We start from the raw sequence: 18733 nt of genomic DNA, 5'->3' as shown, positions 1-18733 counted from the left end.
ATTTCTTCCTAAGGTGTTGATCACATTTTAATAGCACATTTACTGTACTGAAAGATACATCAAGAATTTTTAAGGTGAAAAAGTAGAATATTTATAGTTTACTTATTGGAGACTACACATGGATGAATATTAAGTATCAGATGTGGAAATATGACTAGAGAAAGTAGAGATGTGTAATAGGAATAAAAAGGCCCATCTGGAGTCGAGTTAAAGTCCAAGCCCCGGTTCCAACTCTTACTGGCTCTGGGATCTTGAGCAAGTTACTCAACCTCTCTCAGTCTGTTTCTTCACCTATTAAATGTAACAACTTTGCCTCCACTTGAGTAACTGTGAAAATCAAAATGAAACCATGTCAGTGAAAATGTTTTATAAATTATTAAAATTTATTCAATGTAATAATAATGTCATATCTTAGTATGATGACATGCATCAGTTCAGTTCAGTTCAGTCGCTCAGTCGTGTCCGACTCTTTGTGACCCCATGAATCGCAGCGCGCCAGGCCTCCCTGTCCATCACCAACTCCCGGAGTTCACTCAAACTCACGTCCATCGAGTCAGTGATGCCATCCAGCCATCTCATTCTCTGTCGTCCCCTTCTCCTCCTGCCCCAATCCCTCCCAGCATTAGGGTCTTTTCCAATGAGTCAACTCTTCGCATGAGGTGGCCAAAGTCCTGGAGTTTCAGCTTTAGCATCATTCCTTCCAAAGAACACCCAGGGTTGATCTCCTTTAGAACAGACTGGTTGGATCTCCTTGTAGTCCAGGGGACTCTCAGGAGTCTTCTCCAACACCACAGTTCAAAAGCATCAATTCTTCGGTGCTCAGCTTTCTTCACGGTCCAACTCTCACATCCATACATGACCACATAACTATACTTATTGCAGTGATCATTTTGAAATGTATAGAAATATCAGATCACTATGTTGGTGACATGTGTGCACAGTCACTCAGTCATGTCCGATTCTGTGATCCCATGAACTGTAACCCACCAGGCTCTTCTGTCCGTGGGATTTTCCAGGCAAGAGTGGGTTACCATTTCCTTCTTCAACTATGTTGGTAACACAGTTTGGTTAATTATACTTCAAAAATAAACAAACTCAAGAAAAAAGAGATTAGATTTGTAGTGCAGGTGGGGAGTGGAGGTGTAGATTGGATGAAGATGATCAAAAGGTACAGACTTCCAGTTATAAGATAAATAAATACTAGGTATGTAATGCACAACATGATTAATATAATTAACACTACTGAATGCTGTTATGAAAGCTGTTAAAAGAGTAAATCCTAAGAGTTCACATCACAAAATTATTTTTCTTTTCCTTTATTTTTTATCTATCTGAGATGATGGATGTTCACCAAACTTACTGTTGCAATAATTTCATGATGTATGTAAGTCAGATCATTATGCTGCACAACTTAAACTTATACAGTGCTGTATGTCAATTAAATCCCAATAAAACTGGAAGAAAAAAGTGATTCAGTGTTACCTATTGAATCACTATTAAGCATTAGACTAATAATAATACAAGTAACAGCCTGAATCCTAATACAGGTTCATATTTCCTCCAAGAAAAGTCATTTTCTTCATGAACTATGCCTTAAGATCTTAGAAATGTGACAAGAATGCAAAAGCTTGACAAACTGGACTTAAAAAAACACTCTGGATTTAGGGACTACCTCTGGATTTAAAAAGGTGGTAGGCTAGACAATCTCTCATCACCAAAACGACACCTTTGTATCTCACACTTGAAAATGAATGTTATTTATAGATAAAGCTGTCAGTTAATTCTCACAAGAGGATTACCAGACTGCCAATCAAGCAAAGCCCCAGCAGGTGGGGTTTATGTGAGTTAATAAAACAGGTTCTGTCAAAGCACTTGTAGAAGTGTTTTCCAGAATCACTGACCCTCCCACACCCTATTCTTAATCCAAAAAATTATATCCTCGAGGTATATCCTATATACCTTTCCAAATGTATTTTTCCACATTTCTAATCAGAGTCTTCTAAACAGTAAGATTAAAAGTTCTTAGCAAGGCATTTAACAATCTGGGCTATATCTGTCTTTCAGTCTTATTTCTAAATTGATGTCTCCACAATCTCCATTCTCCAATCATATCACACATCATAATAGCTACTATTCCTTGAGTACTGTACTCAATAGTTCAGGGCTTTTACTCATGCTATTCCCTGCATCAGGAAAGCTCTTTTCTCCCTTCTCCAAATAGTAACATAGTTTTATTTTTCAAAACCCAGTTAAGTGCTGTTTTCTCTGCCTCCTCTCATTTGAGCTATACCCCAACACTCAGAATTTATCACTATCTACTACAACCTTATAAAGCCCTTGCTTGTATTTTTTTAAAGTACTTCTTTAATACATAGATGTTACTTCCTCATTAAATTATAAATCCAAAAACTGTAAAGCACATTATTTTTAGCTTAGAATTTCCTATTGTCTCTAACTGTGCATATGTGTTTTATCTATCAGTAGCCTGCACCAAGCTCCTCCGTCCATGGGATTTTCAAGGCAAGAGTACTGGAGTGGGTTGCCATTTCCTTCTCCAGGGAATCTTCCCAACCCAGGGATTAAACCCAGGTCTCTCACATTGTAGACAGATGCTTTACCATCTGAGCCACCAGGGAAGTCCATCAGTAACTCACTGCATGTTTATCAAAAATAATGACCACCATTAGATGAGTGCTTATTATGCACCAGGTTCTATCATCAACACCTTATATTCACTATATTAACTGAGTCATTTAATCCTTGAAATAAATCTTTGAAGTAGTTAACATTAGCCCCATTTAATAAGAGAATAACTGCTCCCCAAAGTTAAGCCATCAATTCTAAGAGAAATCAACCAAGAATATTCATTGGAAGGACTGTTGCAGAAGCTGAAGCTCCAATACTTTGGCCACCTGATATGAAGACCCAACTCACTGGAAAAGATCCTGATGCTGGGAAAGACTGAAGGCAATAGGAGAAGGCACAGCAGAGGATGAGATGGTTAGATAGCATCACTGACTCAATGGGCATGAATTTGAGCAAACTCCAGGACAGAGTGGAGGACAGAGGAGCCTGGCATCACGAAGAGTCAGACACAGCTCAGCGACTCAACAACAAGGTTAAGCAGTTTATCCAACATGAACACGAGTTTAGAGTCAGGACTGGAACCAATGTCTTTCATAATTCACAGCTTGTGTCAACAACCAATTCAACACACAGCTTTTAATTATAGCTCTAAATGCTTAACTGTAAAAAAACTATAGTAGATAAAAGGCTACCATCGGAATACTAACTAAAAAATATCAAGAATACTGGTGCCTAGAAGCACCATATATTTAAACACTTTCTTTAAAGAATAATATTGCCTACCTCATAAGACTATTTTGAAGACTAAATGACAAAAAGTACGTAAAATGCTTATTACAGAACCTGCTGCTAAGTCGCTTCAGTCGTGTCCGACTCTGTGCGACCCCATAGATGGCAGCCCACCAGGCTCCCCTGTCCCTGGGATTCTCCAGGCAACCACACTGGAGTGGGTTGCCATTTCCTCCTCCAATGCATGAAAGTGAAAAGTGAAAGTGAAGTCGCTCAGTCGTGTCCGACCCTCAGTGACCCCATGGACTGCAGCCTACCAGGCTCCTCCGTCCATGGGATTTTCCAGGCAAGAGTACTGGAGTGGGGTGCCATTGTCTTCAACACAGTAAAAGTTCAAACAGGCTTGTATTTTTTCAGTTGTGAATAGTTAATGGAAATGACACTCATACTTCCTAAATCATAAAATCCTAGGGCAAGTAGACATGCTTTAAATTTATAGTGGCTGGAACGTCAGATAAAAGGAAATGTTTTAAATTAAAACATAAATTTATAAAGCATTTCCCAGTATACAGGAAATGCAAATGGTATTAACTTACATTTGGACAAAGTTATGGAAGATGTTCTCAAAGATAAGATCACAAAGAGATTTACTAAGCTTTTGAGGCTGATGGCATCTTCCACATTCTGACATTCCTCTCCGCCTTTGCTGGGAATAGGGCGCTGACTAGAGTCTGTGGAGTCTGGACCATGAAGTTCACTCAGCAACAATAATCGTACCAAAGGCTATTCATTGAGCAATCATGGGGTTCATATGCATCAATACTTTTACTTTTTGCAAAACACTGTTGAAGTTGGTGCTGCAATATATTGTTATTGCTGTTGCTGTTATTATTATTACTCAAATGAGAAAATACAGGGTATGAAGAATCTAAGCAATTTGCCTAAAATTACACTACAGTAAGTGACACGGCCAGAATGTAAGCATGTGTCTTGTCTGCCTCTGAAGCCCAACCTCTTAATCATTCTATTTTCACTCAATCTGTAATCTACCGTTGCTTTGCATTTTTTCTTTTATAAAGGGAAGTTTTTAGTGTGATTCATGACATTATAAACACTAGCTTCTTTTAGCAGACTAATTCAAGCAAAATACTCATTGTCTAGTCAATCCACCTTCTTTTAATTTAACACAAAGAGCAGACATAAACAAATTATAATTTATGTAGTCTGAATTCCAACACCATAAAACCAGAAGGCACAATGTACCTCTATCTATCCACAGAGGCTTTTCCTAGAATGGTCTGAAACCAGCAATGACATCACTGGAGTAGACTAACTTCATACCATATGACTGTACGGTAATGTGTTCTGGATATGTTTTTATCTTGCTTTTTAAAATTGTCATACGGGTAATATATCAAGCAAGGTATTTTTAAAACTGCAGCTTTTCCCAGGTCAGCAATGTTGTCCAGTGTTTATATCTATATATTTGCATTGCTGTTTTCATGGTGATTTTTGTTTTCCAACCTGGTACTTACCACTGCTTTCTTTATGGTCTGGGCTCTCACGTCAAAAAATGCCCTTTGAAAATACTGGTTCACTTGAAAATTCCTTCCCCTATAGGAGAATTTACATTTTGAATGTTTACCTTGGCCCTGCTCACTAAAACAAAAATGTGTACAATGAAGGGGAGCGATCAGGCTTTACCATAACTATCTCTGAACTCTCCTTTCTCCACCACATAAAGAACCAGAAAGATAAACACAGCATTCAGAGGGTTTAATTTAACGTGATGGTGGCTGGGGGACCTCGCATCTGATGACAATAATTATAGACTTCTCACGCCAAATTCACTATTTTGAAGTTCAGACAAGCTTTCATTTAAACCTAACTTTCAACTATTCATAAAGTTTGAAGTTATTTTCATTGTTTTGTCAGACATCTCAAATGTTGCTTCTCAGTGATTATCCTGAAACTCCATAAATACCCACTAAAAGATATTTTTTTCTTAAATACTTTGAAGTGTTATGCTTTTATGCCACTACCCTCTCATCATTTCCAGCTTTGTATTTCTGATTCTTTGACCAGACCTAGAGTTAGAGCGCTAAAGTTATTCCGAAGGGAATTAAGATCCTGGGAAAATTACATTGCATGCTCTTTTCACATATTCTGTCCTAAAACACTTTATTTGAACGAAATATTTAAATCAAAATTTAAGTGGCAACACGGTCCTGCGGGGCATATATGGAAGGGAAGAGGGGCAATGCTCTTGTTGAAAATAGCACACATGGAAATAAAATAATGCCTGCCACATCAGTAAAAAAAGGATGTGGCAGCCATCGATGATTTTGGCCACCCCGAGGGTGAACCTTGAGGGAACCCGGAATGGAGGGAAGGATCGCCTGCCATCAAGCAGTCATCAGAGGGTAGTTGCTCACAATGGCACAGTCCGAGGAAGCTCGGGATGAGAAAGCACAGGATACTGGTCCCAGACAGTGAAGATGAATAGCAAAGGAATGATTTCAGGGAGCCCAGAATCTTGCATCTCCCCCTACATAGAAAAGCACTAAATGCCTTAACTTGAGATATCCAGTTTTCCTTTGTTAACAGTAACCTTTTGTTCCAACTTTGCAAAAACTCCTATATATTAGGGCTTCCCCTCCTCTTGAGAACAGTTTTCTCAGTGTTATCTGAGAAGTTGTTTCCTGGACTTGAAGTCCTAAGAATGTCCTCCAAATGAAATATAACTCTCAACTTTTAGGTCATGCATTTTTTTTTCAGTCAACACGTTACATTCTGGTTGTATGTATAGGAGCTCTCCACCATTTTTTAAAAATCAGCTATGGAAATACAAATTTATCTTAACCAAACACCTATAAAAATCTATGGGAAAAAAATCTGTGCATATCCATTTATTTTGCTCTTGTTATTAAAATTGAGATCTTAAATCACTGTCTTGGTCAGTCGAGAAATGACAAAGCATTTCCTTCTACTACCTATGCAGCACTTATTATTTATTCTCTCCTGCAATGAAACCTAGTGCTATCAATTCATAAAGATTTTTCAAGGTACATTTAATAATCAGAAGAGGAAATGATACTTTTCTAAACACATTGGTGGTAGAATGAATAATGATGCCCAGATATCCAGGTTCTAAACCCTGTAACCTGTGAAAGTTACCTTATATGGCAAAAAGAATTTTGCAGATATGATTAAGAATTCTGAGATAGAGAGATTTTCCTAAATTATCCACACAGGCCCTATGTACAACTGCAAGTATCCTTTTAAGAGAAAGGTAGTGGAAGACATGACTACAGAAAGGAAGAAGACCATGTGATCACTGCAGCCGAGATCGGAGTGATGTGGCCAAAATGAATATCATCAGCCTCTAGAAACTGGAAGAGGCAAAGAATGTATTCTTCCCTGGCCTTCTGAAGAAACCAACTCCACTGACGCCTTGATTTTAGCCCCATAAGACTCATTTCATACTTCTGGTCTCCACATCCATAAGAGAATAAATTTCAATTGGTTTAAGCCAGGAAGTTTGAGATAATTTGTTACAGCAGCAATAGGAAACAAAACAACATTCTGCAGACCTGACAGTATTTTATAAATAGAAAAATTATCGCTAAATATGTTCAAGTTAATTTACTAACCTTTCAAAACTAATATTCCCAAAGATAAGAAATAAACCAAGGGAACTTGTGGTTTCTGGTCCAGTTTGTAAGAAGCTTGAAAGTTGCCACTCTGTCCTAACAAGTAAAGATCTGAACAAACTGAAATATCAACAACTCTTCTTAGATCTCTCAGAGAAGTGAGGTCTCAGACAAACCATTTTCCCTCACCCTGGAGAAACAGGCAGAAAGAATCACAACTTATCAGAGCAGAAACCCAACAGCAGAAACTTTCAGAACTAGTAGCAGGGTAGAAAAATCTGAACTGCAATAGATAAGCTGCTGAAGGCTCAATGTAGACATAAAGAAGAAAACGGTAGCCTACTCCAGTATTCTTGCCTGGGAAATCCCATGGACAGAGGGGTCTGGAGAGCTAGAGCCCAAGGGGTTGCAAAGAGTCAGACATGACTTAGCAGACTGAACAACAATAATGTAGACAAGTCTGAGAGTTAAAAACTTCAGGCCATTGGATCACTGAACCAGGGAAATTATTCTCTTATCAAACAGTGACTCATCAAGATACCTTCAAAACCCTCATCATTCTCTGTCTACAAATTCTCAATTATTATATAATGAATTTTGAATCACTGCATTGAAAGACCCACCCTAAAAGAAAAAAAAGAAAAAAAACTTTGGGGAGTTTTACCTCTGGAACTCAACCAAGTTCTCATAGTAAATATCAAACAAAAAATCTCCTTAGGCTTTTGACAAGGAAAGGAAAAAACTAACTATTTGGGGATATGCAGAGCATTTTGTTTTTTAACAAGGCCTGTGCTCAAGAGAAAGTATTTTACCAGCACCTAACCCATTTGGGTTTTATCACAGCCTAACTGACCCGTTTCAGTTTTCTTGACGAAAGTAAGAGAGGAGAGTGAAAAAGCTGGCTTAAAACTCAACATTCAAAAAACTAAGATCATGGCATCCAGTCCCATCACTTCATGGCACATAGATGGAGAAACAATGGAAACAGTGTCAGACTTTATTTTCTTGGATTACCAAATCACTACAGATGGTGACTGCAGCCATGAAATTAAAAGATGCTTGTTCCTTGGAAGAAAAGTTATGACCAACCTAGAGAGCATATTAAAAAGCAGAGCCTTTACTTTGCCGACAAAGGTCTACCTAGTCAAAGTTGTAGTTTTTCCAGTAGTCGTGTATGGATGTGAGTTGGACTATAAAGAAAGCTGAGTGCCAAAGAATTGATGCTTTTGAACTGTGGTGTTGGAGAAGACTCTTGAGAGTCCCTGGAACTACAAGGGGATCAAATCAGTCAATCCTAAAGGAAATCAGTCCTGAATATTCATTGGAAGGACTGATGCTGAAGCTGAAACGTCAATACTTTGGCCACCTGATGTGAAGAACTGACGCATTTGAAAAGACCTTGATGCTGGGAAAGATTGAAGGCAGGAGGAGAAGTGGACATCAGAGGATAAGATGGTTGGATGGCATCACCGATTTGATGGACATGAGTCTGAGCAAACTCCACGAGTTGGTGATGGACAGGGAAGGCTGGTGTGCTGCTGTCCATGGGGTCACCAAGAGTCAGACACAACTGAGCGATTGAACTGAACTGACCCCCTATAGCCTTCCATGAGAGACAAGGAAAGTATGCAATTCCAGCCACTCGGATCATCTGCCCCACCTAAAATGTGGGAGGGGAGGACTGAGAAGAACTTGTGAAGGTCACAGTTCAGACACAGGCTCACTAAAAGGCTAACGCCTTATCATAGAACTATAGAACACTTCTGCTTCCCTATATCTTATCAGCACATTATTAAAGGCCTATTTCTGGGAGTTCCTTTCACCCAGTACATCATGTCTGGCTTTCAGCAAAAAATTATAAGTGATACTAAAGGGCAAAAAACACAGTTTAAAGAGACAGTGCAAGCGTTGGAACCAGATTCAAAATGTAAATTTAAAACAACTGATTGTTACACTAAAGCCTCTAATAAAAAATTAGATAATTTTCAAGAATGAATGGATAGATGACTACAAGTCCTATCTTGTGTATTAACAAATATATATAATGCTTACTATGTACCAGGCAGTGCCCTAATGGTTCAAAAAGATTAATTCATTTAATGTTCAAAACAATTCTATGAATGAATACAATCACTATCCCAGTTACAGATGGGAACACAGAGGCACAGCGATATTAAGTAGCTTGTCCAAGGATACACAGCTGGTAGGGGACACTGCCACTACACCACATTGCTTTGGGGAATTTTTTTAAAAGAGCAGATGAAAAGCTGGAACCAGACTTCTCATCCCATTTCCGTCACTTTTGATTTGCCCTTATGCAAATTTCTTGCCTGGCTGGATCAAGTTTCTTCAGCTATAAAAGGATGAAGTCAGATCAGTGTTCCCCAAAGTGTGCTGTGGCTATCAGGTAATATGTGGGTGGAGACTTTTTTCATAGTTATATATTTATTTTCATATATATCAGAAAAATAGATGTAGTAGATTAAACATTAAATAAAATATATATGAAAAAAGAATAAATGAATGGTGTCTGTAGAGAGAGGGAAGTCCTAAGAAAGAATCAGAAAGATATGCTAGAGATCAAAAACACTGTAACAGAAATGAACAATGCCTGTGATAGTCTCATTAGTAGATGGGAAACGGATGAGGAAAGAATCTGATATTCAACATCCTCAGGATATTAAGACTGTGTCAAAAGAAACGTTCAAAACTGAAAAGCAAAGAGAAAAGAGAGTGGGAGAGAAAGCAAAAAAGACAAAACAGATTATCCCCAAATACTGGGACAAATGCAGAACAAGTGCCCCAAAAGCTACCCCAGGTCATATTGTATATAAACTGTAGAAAATCAAAGCTAAAGAAAAAATCCTGAAAGAAGCCAGAGGGGGGAAAATCTACATATAGAGGAGCAAGGGTGAGATTTACATCCAACTTCTCAAAGACAATGCAAACAAGAAGAAAGTGGAGTGAAGTATTTAAATTGTTGCGAGAAGAAACACTCAGTAAAATTAAAACAATAACTACAACAGGCATAAAAGTAAATATATTTTTAAATAAAACTATATGAATGAAATCAAATGTAAACAAAATATGAGAAAAGAATTCCTAAGAATCATGAACCATTTATATTTCAATCTTTAAGACCATTTCTTGAATTAGAAGTCACAAAATTCTAAGCAGCTGTGCTTAAATGGCAACTCCAGATGCTGAACTGGCAACCACAACTCAGAGGGTAATAAGAGACGCTCACGGTGGAAAAGAATCTGCACCTTCACAGAAAAGGTAGTTCCCTTAAATAACACAATGCATAAATCTAAGACGAAATAGCAACGCCTAAGGTTTATTGCCCACTTAGCAAATGTAAATGTGTTTACCTGGATTTACTCAGGTAAATGGATTAACACAACTATAGCCATTTGACTAAGGCCACACAAGTGGTGAACGCAGGCAGCCTTGCTACAGTCTACACCCCTGAGCACTAGGCTGTCCTCAGTGACTTCTAAAAAGGAATTGCATTGTTTTCCTTCCTAGGATAAGTAAACTCTAGCCCTGTAAGAGAAGGAAATAGCAACCCACTCCAATATTCTTGTCTGGAGAATTTCATGGACAGAGGAGCCTGATGGGCTGCTGTCTATGAGGTCACACAGAGTTGGACATGACTGAAGCGAATTAGCAGCAGCAGCAGCAGCCTTGTAAGTTGGCTATTTGTTGAGGTATCAGTTCAAAGAACTATCATTATTTAGGCTCACATAATTATTTAGGCTCACATAAGATAAAATTCGGAGAAGGCAATGGCACCCCACTCCAGTACTTTTGCCTGGAAAATCCCATGGATGGAGGAGCCTGGTGGGCTGTAGTCCATGGGGTCGCCAAGAGTCGGACACGACTGAGCGACTTCACTTTCACTTTTCACTTTCACGCTTTGGAGGAGGAAATGGCAACCCACTCCAGTGTTCTTGCCTGGAGAATCCCAGGGACGGGGGAGCCTGATGGGCTGCTGTCTATGGGGTCACACAGAGTCGGACACGACTGAAGTGACTTAGCAGCAGCAGCAAGATAAAATTATTATTTTAAACACTTCTAAGCCAAATTTGTTATGATTTTTCCAAATAAAAGTAATTTTATTTGAAACTCTTTAAAAATTATTTTTGACTTCTAGCACCTCCTGAAGTTAAATTCTGTCAACTAGAAATTGGCACTTGCTCTGGGCACTTGCTATCTATCTCTTCAAGGATTAAATCATATGCTATTGCAGCTGCTGACCTTTAAAACCCCCTGAAAGGAGTTCAGGGTGGAGAGCATGAACTAGGCACTCTGTGCTCAGGGGAAAACTGGGAGGAGAGATCTTCAGTTATTTTCAAGAGCCAATTTTATAAGCCCAATTCTTGTATGTACTACTATCTAGAAAAGCACTAAAATCCTTCATGGTGACAACTGCTCCTCATGACTAGTAGAAAGCTTCACCAGAATAGCAGAAACCTTCTGGAAAATTATGTGCTTGACTGCACATATTCCGCCTTCACCAAAACCACATATATACTGACCTTCCCACCTGCCACTTTGGAGCAGTTTCTCAGAGCTATCTGAGGTGCTGTCTCCTGGGCTGCAGTTTCATTTGCCTCAAATAAAACTTAACTTGCAACTCTCATGTTGTACATTTCTTCCCTGAGTTTTGAACATTCATTAATTATTGGCATAAGACGATATCCCAGGCTCACTCTGTGGGTTTCTCTGATCCAGCTTTTCTTTCTTTCCCAAGGAGCTCTGGTTCCTTTTAGTCACAGTGTTATTTAGAAACCTGGATTTGCATAGTCCTCATGGATACAGGAGTGTTGATTCTATGCCCTCAGTACACAGAGCTAGAAAACATATATATGTGTACTTGTATATACACATGCACACTACTAGGTAGGCAGAAAGATGAAAGAGAGATAGACAGATTATAGATAGATGATCAGATCAGATCAGATCAGTCGCTGTGTCGTGTCCGACTCTGCGATCCCATGAATCGCAGCACGCCAGGCCTCCCTGTCCATCACCAACTCCCGGAGTTCACCCAGACTCACGTCCATGGAGTCAGTGATGCCATCCAGCCATCTCATCCTCTGTCGTCCCCGTCTCCTCTTGCCCCCAATCCCTCCCAGCATCAGAGTCTTCTCCAATGAGTCAACTCTTCACATGAGGTGGCCAAAGTATTGGAGTTTCAGCTTTAGCATCATTCCTTCCAAAGAAATCCCAGGGCTGATCTCCTTCAGAATGGACTGGTTGGATCTCCTTGCAGTCCAAGGGACTCTCAAGAGTCTTCTCCAACACCACAGTTCAAAAGCATCAATTCTTCGGTGCTCAGCCTTCTTCACAGTCCAACTCTCACATCCATACATGACCACAGGAAAAACCATAGCCTTGACTAGATGAACCTTTGTTGGCAAAGTAATGTCTCTGCTTTTCAATATGCTATCTAGGTTGGTCATAACTTTCCTTCCAAGGAGTAAGCGCCTTTTAATTTCATGGCTGCAGTCACCATCTGCAGTGATTTTGGAGCCCAGAAAAATAAAGTCTGACACTGTTTCCACAGTTTCCCCATCTATTTGCCATGAAGTGATGGGACCAGATGCCATGATTTTCGTTTTCTGAATGCTGAGCTTTAAGCCAACTTTTTCACTCTCCACTTTCCCTTTCATCAAGAGGCTTTTGAGTTCCTCTTCACTTTCTGCCATAAGGGTGGTGTCATCTGCATATCTGAGGTTATTGATATTTCTCCCGGCAATCTTGATTCCAGCTTGTGTTTCTTCCAGTCCAGCGTTTCTCATGATGTACTCTGCATATAAGTTAAATAAGCAGGGTGACAATATACAGCCTTGATGAACTCCTTTTCCTATTTGGAACCAGTCTGTTGTTCCATGTCCAGTTCTAACTGTTGTTTCCTGACCTGCATACAAATTTCTCAAGAGGCAGATCAGGTGGTCTGGTATTCCCATCTCTTTCAGAATTTTCCACAGTTTACTGTGATCCACACAGTCAAAGGCTTTGGCATAGTCAATAAAGCAGAAATAGATGCTTTCCTGGAACTCTCTTGCTTTTTCCATGATCCAGCGGATATAGATAGATAATTGAATAGAACAGAGCTAGAAAATGTATATCTGTGTGTTTGTATATATACAAGCACACTGCTAGGTAGGCAGAAAGACAATAGACAGATAGATATAGATAGATGATAGATAATTTAATATAGAACAAACCATGGATTCACACTGATACCTTAAATCCCAATCCAACATCACTTCCCCCACTACATACTACACTACTGTCCACAGCTGTGAGAAGCTTCTGTTAGCATAACATAGTAACAAATTGACAACCAACAACACTGCAAAATAACAATCCTACTGAATAGAGTTCAGTATTTGTGTACAGTTCTTTTGGCATTTATTCTAAGGTTAAGTTTTCAAAATACTGTGTCAAAAAGTTACTTGGCCTCGTTGCCCCTCACCTTCAGTGTGGTTCAATTTTTCATCTGAAACAACTTAATTTCACTTTTTCTGTTTGTATTCCATTTTAGATTCCCCTCATTCTGACTGGTTTTCCTTTTCTTTGTGGTTTCCGTTTGAGTATGTAAAATATTAGTGTGATTATGAGAGTCAAAACTGTATGAAAATTTATACTTGGAGAGGAGTCACTCTCTCATCCCCAATCCTTCATTCCTGATCAGTCCAGTAGATATCCAACCTTATTGCTTTCTTGGCTTTTCCTTCTTGTACAGAAGGAAAAAAAAATTTCCAATTTTTTGGAAAAATAAATAAATCCATGTCTATTTTCTTATATCTCCTTTCTTGCACAAAAGATAGCATATTATGGACTGCTTACAATTTTTATTCTGCTTTTCTCACTAAGTAATATATCCTAAAAATCACTCCATATCAACCTTAGAGATCTTTCTCTTTTAAACTTCCAAAGTACTTCATGGTATGGATGTACTACTTTTTATTTAAACAATCTCCTATAGATGAACACTTATTTTGTTTCCAATATTGTGTAATTAATATTGTTGAATAATTTTGTTCATATTAATTTTCTTATAGCTGGAGGTAAATTTTCAGAATAAATGCCTAGAAATGGAATTATTAAGTCAAAGGTAAGAGCATATGAAGTTTTATTAGGTATTATCAAATACCCCTCCATAAGTTTTGTAACAGTTTACATTTCAGGGCTTCCCTGGTGGCTAAGATGGTAGAGAATCCACCTGCAGTGCAGGAGACCTAGGTTTGATCCCTGGGTTGGAAAGACCCCCTGGAGAAAGGTATGGCAACCCATTCCAATATTCTTGCCTAGAGAATCCCCATGGACAAAGGAGCCTATAGGGCTACAGTCCATGGTGTCTCAAAGAGCCAGACATGACTGAGCGACTAAGCACAGCACAACATATAAAAGAGCCAGTTACTCACATCTTGCCAACAAAATATGTTGCTGAGCTTTAAAAATTTTCCTCATCTGTTAAGTGAGAAATGGTATCCTAGTGGAATTTTAATTTTTCATATTTCTTATTTCTCATATTATGCATAAAGTTGAACACATTTTCTTATGCTTGAGTGCATATGTGCTAAGTCGCTTCAGTCATGTCCGACTCTTTGTAACACTATGGACTGCAGCCCGCTAGGCTCCTCTGACCATGGGAATCTCCAGGCAAGAATACTGGAGTGGTTTGCCATGCCCTCCTTCAGGGCATGCCTTCCCACCCCAGGAATTGAACCCACATCTCCTGTGTCTCCTGCATTGCAGGTGGATTTGTAACCCACTAGCCATCTGGGAATCCCCTTTCTTATGCTTAAGAGCCATTTATGTATGCATATATTTTATACATAATATATTTATGTGTTATAAATATAAAATATATGGCATTAGGATAATGGTTACTTTTGGAAAAGGAAAAGTGGAGAGAGACTGGTAGTTAAATGTGAAAATTTAGAGCTTATGGTATGTGCACCTTTCAAATATATTTCAGTAGAAGATATTTTTTAGAGTGAGTACCTTATATATGCCTTTCAAATTAGAGGAAACAATTATAAGGGATTAAATGTGCACACATGCTCAGTCGTGTCTGACTCTGCAACCCCATGGACTGTGGCCCACCAACTCCTCTTGTCCATGGAGTTTTCTAGGCAAGAATACTGGAGTGGGTTGCCATTTCCTACTGCAGGGTATCTTCCTGACCCTGGGATCAAACCCATGTCTCCTGCATCTCCTACATTGGCAGGCAGATTCTTTACCACTAGGACTAGGGAATACAAGGGATTAAAGAAAGTATAATCAACTTAAAGATTTGGCAATAAGTGAAAAGGGTAAAAATACAGTCATGAAAATGTTATTAAAAAGCAGAATGCATGGAAAGCACAAAAAAGATTAGCATTAAATATATCAATAATCACAACAACTGTACATGGGCTAAATTCTCTAATTAAAAAAGAGACATTAGTAAACTGGATATAAGACAGTATATACCTCTGTGCTACTTAAAAGAGTCAAGCATGAAACAAAGATATTAAAAGTAAAAATATAAAAAAAGACGTCGCAGATGAAAACTACCAACAGGCATTACGACAGAAAGTGAAAGTGTTAGTCACTCAGTTGTGTCTGACTCTTTGTGACCCCATGAACTATAGCCCACCAGGCTCCTCCATCCGTGTGATTTTTCTAGGAAAAATATTACAGTGGGTTGCCATTTCCTTCTCCAGGGGATCTTCCTGACCCAAGGATTGAACCCAGGTCTCCTGCATCGCAAGCAGACTTTTTACCATCTGAGCCACTGGGAAAGCCCAAGACAGAAAAGAATTGTTATATGTATAGATGGTAAATACATATGATTAACAATAATTAGATGGGAAGCTTTAACAATTTAAAATCTAGCTACACCTAAAAACTAAAGCCTCAGAATAATATTGACAAAAGTGTAAAGATAAGATGTTACATTCATAATCATAATTGTGATAATAACAGATCAAACTAACAAAAGTAATAAGTATATGAGAAATATGAATAACTAGCAAACCAGGTCATATAGAGAATGTAGCACACAACATTTACAGAAAACAGTTATTTCAAGGATAGGAAAAAGTTTACTAGGTCATAAATGAAGTCTTGGTCTCAATACGTTCCAAATTTTGTCATATAGACCACATCCTCTGACCAAAAGCAACACTTCAAAAAGAGATAACTTTTTAGAAGTCCCCTATGTTTGAACATGAAAATGATTGGTTTACTGATACCATAAAGCTATAATCTCTCAGTAAAAATTGCAATATGGTCCAAGGAGTTAAGCAGAGGGCATCATTAGAAGAACTGAGGTGTAGATTCAGGTGATTAGAATGACAGCCTAATATTATATCAAACTGATAAAATAAGGAAAAAAAACTTAAAAAAAATTAGAACCCCTCTGGCAAGAGATTTTGGAAATAAAATTCATTTCGATACATGCTGACTAAAATAATGCAGGAAATATACATTCCATATAGTCTGGGTGGCCACAAGGCAAGAGACAGTCATTGGGTTTCTGCTTTAACATCTCTGTTGACCAGTTAAACAAACTTTCTATTTCACTAATACTTGGGATGAAGGGATATAAAAATTGCCTCTGTCAAATATTAGAATAGTGACTCTTAAATTTGGAAGGATATTAGAAACATCAGGGAAATTTTTTTTTAAATGTAGGACTGACCCAGAACTCACTGACTTATAATCACCAGGGGCCAGAAATGTGTATTTCCAAAGTCTCCAAGGACAATTTTGACGTATGACCATGATTCAGAACCACCAAAAAAGACGTATTAGAAAAATTTTACAAAATATTATTTCGAATGTTATTTAATATCAGATAAAATAAACATTTTCCAGTTGCCACTAAAAATGTTGTTCGGTCACTCAGTAGTGTCTGACTCTTTGTGACCCCATGGACTGCAGCACACCAGGCTTCCCTGTCCATCACCACCTTCTGGAGCTTGCTCAAACTCATGTCCATTGAGTCAGTGATGCCATCCAACCATGTCGTCCTCTGTCATCCCCTTCTTCTCTTGCCTTCAATCTTTCCCAGCATCAGGGTAGCCATAAGTTTATTGGCTTTTCCAATAAATCAGCTCTTCGCATCAGGTGGCCAAAGTATTAGAGCTTCTGCCTCAGCATCAGTCATTCCAGTATTCAGGATTGATTTCTTTTAGGACTGACTGATTTGACTTGCAGTCCAAGGGACTCTCAAGAGTCTTCTCCAACACCACAGTTCAAAAGCATCAATTTTTTGGCACTCAGCCTTCTTTATGGTCCAACTGTCACATCCATACATGACTACTGGAAAAACCATAGCTTTGACCAAACGGACCTTTGCCTGCAAAGTAACGTCTCTGCTTTTTAATATGCTGTCTAGGTTGGTCATAGGTTTTCTTCCAAGGAGCAAGAGTCTTTTAATTCATGGCTGCAGTCACCATCTGCCGTGATTTGGGAGAAATAAAGAATAAAGAAAATAAAGTCCGTCACTGTTTCCACTGTTTCCCCATCTACTCACCATGAAGTGATGGGACTGGATGCCGTGATCTTCACTTTCATCAAGAGGCTTTTTAGTTTCTCTTAGCTTTCTGGCATAAGGGTGGTGTCATCTGCATATCTAAGGTTATTGATATTTCTCCCGGCAATCTTGATTCCAGCTTGTGCTTCATCCAGCCCAACATTTCACATGATGTACTCTGCATGTAAGTTAAATAAGCAGGGTGACAATATATAGCCTTGCCATACTCTTTTCCCAATTTGGAACCAGTCCATTGTTCCATGTCCTGTTCTAACTGTTCTTGACCTGCATACAGGTTTTGCAGGAGGCAGGTAAGCTGGCCATTAAAAGTAACATGACCTATTTCAGAAACAGGCCACAAACAAATGGCCCATTCCAAGTTGCTCTTTAAAAAAATTCAAAAATTGGTTTTATTGGTGCTAAGAGAATTAATTTAAGATTTTTTCCCCAAACAAGCAAACAAACAAAATGAAGCCAGAACAACAGATGAGAAATGACAGTAAGAAAGTTTTTCATCAATTTTGCTCTTCTATGTTCCTAATTTTTATTTTTAATTCCTTGGAGGACCAAGGAATACAAAGGTTTTAGGAGAAAAAATGCTTCTCAAGTGATCATGTCTTATCATTTGATTTGCTGACATTGCAATTATTATTATTGTAAGAGCATTTAACATAAAATCTATCCTCTTAACAAAATTTTAAGTGTGCAATACATTAAACTATAGATACAATGTTGTATAGCAGATCTATAGAACTCAGTTATCTGAAATTTTACACCCTTTGAATAGCAACTCCCTATTTCCTCCTTCCCCCACCCTCTGACAGTCACTGTTCTACTCTCTGCTTCTATGTGTTTGACTATTTTGATGTCTTGTGTAAGTGAATTATGAAGTATTTGTCCTTCTGTGACTAGAAAATATCACTTAGCATAATATCCTCTATGTTGTCATATATGACAGGATTTCTTTCTTTTTGTAAGGCTGAATAATATATTATTGTACATGTATAGCACATTTTCTTTATCTGTTCATCCATCGATAGCCATTTAAGCTGTTTCCACATCTCAGCTATTATGAATAATGCTGCAATGAACATGGGAGTACAAATAGTTCTTCAACATTTGGACTTCAACTCTTTTAGCTAAATACCCAGAAGTAGGATTGCTGAATCATCGGATATTTCAGCTTTTAATATTTTAAGGAACCTCCATACTTCTTTCATAG

The 18733-nt window shown here is 38.4% G+C and overlaps 1 protein-coding gene across 1 annotated transcript in view; it reads right to left on the bottom strand.

Annotated features, from left to right (window-relative positions):
• Positions 1–352: 352 nt before the first annotated feature.
• ODR4 (odr-4 GPCR localization factor homolog) overlaps positions 353–18733 on the bottom strand; it is a 109119-nt gene continuing 90738 nt past the window's right edge. Inside the window, exon 16 of the transcript XR_011560914.1 lies at positions 353–17689. The gene's annotated coding sequence lies outside the window, so the exon portion shown is untranslated. The remainder of the gene's footprint in view (positions 17690–18733) is intronic.

This window comes from Bos indicus, chromosome 16 (genome assembly GCF_029378745.1).
Source record: "Bos indicus isolate NIAB-ARS_2022 breed Sahiwal x Tharparkar chromosome 16, NIAB-ARS_B.indTharparkar_mat_pri_1.0, whole genome shotgun sequence".
NCBI lineage: Eukaryota > Metazoa > Chordata > Mammalia > Artiodactyla > Bovidae > Bos > Bos indicus.
This window is presented reverse-complemented; position numbering and strand designations above follow the sequence as displayed.